The sequence below is a fragment of the Gorilla gorilla genome, chromosome Y, assembly GCF_029281585.2.
Source record: "Gorilla gorilla gorilla isolate KB3781 chromosome Y, NHGRI_mGorGor1-v2.1_pri, whole genome shotgun sequence".
Classification (NCBI taxonomy): domain Eukaryota; kingdom Metazoa; phylum Chordata; class Mammalia; order Primates; family Hominidae; genus Gorilla; species Gorilla gorilla.
Genome location: NC_073248.2, coordinates 43988111 through 43991043, shown reverse-complemented (window position 1 = coordinate 43991043; position 2933 = coordinate 43988111). Strand labels below are relative to the sequence as shown.

Here is a 2933-nt window from a genome sequence, read left to right as displayed (position 1 = left end):
GAGTTCCTATCAATGGAAATTAATTTATACCATTTAAAAAATTGTTTGTATTCATATATTGTTTACTATGTAACTTCTTGTATTTGCTCCAAAGTAAGGCTAAATCACATCTTAGCCTCATCTCATCCAAGCAGGTGATTACAGTAAAGGTATACATGTTGGGTTAATGTGGAAAATAGTCGATGTGGATTAATGTGGGTTTCATGTATAAATTTATTATTCTCCTTATTAAGATAAGCTTGAAATGTTTTGTCTAATGAACATTTAGTCTATTCAATAGGCAGTATTCAACTGAGATCAACACTGTTCAAGGCAGCAGATAACAATATAGGCAAAGATAATATTAATCCAAATTTCACATGAAAACTTTTGATACTATTAATAATGTGGCAAATGACATGATTTTTAGTTTATTATAATTTTTAAGAGAATAAGGTAATGAAATGTGTACTGTTTAAGTGTTGCAAGAAGCCTATCCATGTTATTCTTTACCTGAAATTAGATTTAAAAATTACCTTTTTCAAAAGAAATTTATATTATAAATGTTCCTATGGCAAAAAGAAAAAAAAAACCTGGCCTCTGACTTGGAATATAATATCATTTTATTAAGTAAGATACATGGTACAGAGAAACAAACTATTTTACTTATCTGTCAAACAGAAGTCTGACATTTATCTGTCAAACAGAAGTCTGACATTTATCTGTCAGACAGAAGTCCTTTTTTGTGATTTTTAATATTGACTCCTAAGAACGGTAAACAGTTGGCAGTGTAAATATGTTGCAGTTTAGCCAGCTCTGAAAGAAAATGACTGATCATTAGCAAATCAGGCAAATTTTATTGTTCCCATTGAAAATTGCTTTACCCATCATGTGTGTTCATTTACTATCAGAATTGAAATCAATTTTGTACTGACAATTAATATTGCTGTTTTATTATCATGAGATTCTTGCTTTACATTCTAAAATGTTGTCTCTGAAAAATGAGTGAACACCAAGTAAGTTTTGTTTTTTCTTTAAAAAGGTAGTCATAAAATGCTACTCATATTTTGTAAAAGTAATGAGGTGAGTGGGACATGGTGATGCATTTCTCTAATCCCAACTAGGTGGAACGCTGAGGCAGGAGTATTCGTTGAAGCCTGGATATGAGGCCTTATTGACTTATGAGCTATCATCTTGTCACTGCAGTCCAGCCTGGGCCATGGAGCATAATCCTAAGCATAGAACAAAAAATAGAACCATGAAAAGTAATATAGCATTACAGTTTTTAATTCGCTTGTAGTAATGCATAGATAGTATATTTAGCCAAAACATTTTAAATTGGTAGTACACCAAGAGGTCAAATGTTTGGGTCAGATTGCTAGCTAGCTCCTCAACTGGCTAAATCTGTAATAATTGGCAAAGTATTTGTCCCAACTGTAATTGATTTTTTATTTGTGGATTTACTAATGCTACCCTCTTAGGAAACTAACTCTGATATTAATTACATTACCTCAAAAACTTGTTCTGAATGGCACATATTAGGCAGTAAAACATTAGCTACTACTACATATTATCAATTGTTTTCATCTGCTTATTTTTAAAGCTCATAGTGCACATGATAAAATTCCAGAAGACCGAGAATGGCTGTTAGATACAATAGAACACTCTAAGAGTCACTATCAAAAATGAGCATATCGGTGATAAAATATGTCGTAGCTTTATTTAGCAGTTATTTCATTGTTTACCATAGTGTTTTTTCTTACAATTTTGTAGAAGGCTGTGTCAGAATTGAGAACTTTTTTAGAAGAGAATAATCATGGATGATTGAAATTAACATTTTAAGCTGATACTGAAAATTATTCTAAATTCTATTACATTTCTATTTGTATTTTCTTTCAAAGGCTAATGGAAGTCTTAAAAAGAAAATGGATACTTCCCTGCCAGGGGAGATACTGTGATCATGAAGGTGGCTTTCCCAGGGAAAGGCCGATCTGTTGCACTCTAGATGTGCTGACCCAGAGATTTCCCCAAATGTGGGACACTCAAATGCATAATTTGTGGAAGTGAAGGACTGTGTTCGTGCTTTCACATGGAAAAAAAAAAAGAGAGAGAAAAAAAACTGAGTCATTTAGTGGATGTAGAAAATTGAAAGAAAACCATATACTGGAAACAATTCAATATGCCTACAAAAATTGGTGTTCTCCAGTACATAACAATACAATGTCAAATGGTTATTTCTTAGAAAGATCAAATAGTGATAGGATGACACTTGCAAATGCTTGTGAACTTCGTCTAGATGAGGTGGCTCGGGGAAGCCCCCAAAAGGCAGCAGACAAATCTGGGAAAAACAGAAGTAATTTTTAAATGCATAAGCCAATGTTTATGTATTAATATTGCCCTTAAAAATATTTATTTTGTGAAATGATTAGCATTGGTTTGTTTGTTCTTAAAAAGTAGTTTCCTTTTGGAAGCAACTTGTGTGAAATGGCCTAAAAATTATGTAGCTAAAATAATTCAGATTTTCTCCCTAAATTATAAATCATTTGGAGGAAGTGTAAAGATGTTATAGATGTCAGCTTTCTTGCATTTCTTAAAAGTTTATTCTAATGAAGAAAATAAAATATAAGGTATAAAGTTACCTTTATAATCAAATTTTCAATCTTTTTAAATATTTAGAATTTGGAGCCAGTTGACCACGATGCTTTACATGGGCATAAGACGTCTCCTACAGAAGATGCTCCACTATATCTTCATTCAACAGGCTCTATGTATCAACAGGTTAAATAATAATAATAATAATTTTTCAAAACTCATTTTGATGATTTACTTATATGGTCTTCAATTATTATTTTATTACATATTTTGTAATGTATCAGCTGTGAATGCAAATTAAAAAAAAATTCTAGGACAGCTTTGGCAAGACGATCGGAAGAAGAATAGTTTAAGTGGGGTCA

General features: G+C 31.7%; 1 non-coding gene across 1 annotated transcript; it reads left to right on the top strand.

Annotated features, from left to right (window-relative positions):
• The first annotated feature begins 1908 nt into the window (after positions 1–1908).
• Positions 1909–2067, top strand: LOC129530440 (U1 spliceosomal RNA). The gene has a single exon (XR_008675828.1). It is a non-coding gene; the product is annotated as a U1 spliceosomal RNA (small nuclear RNA).
• The last annotated feature ends 866 nt before the right edge of the window (positions 2068–2933 follow it).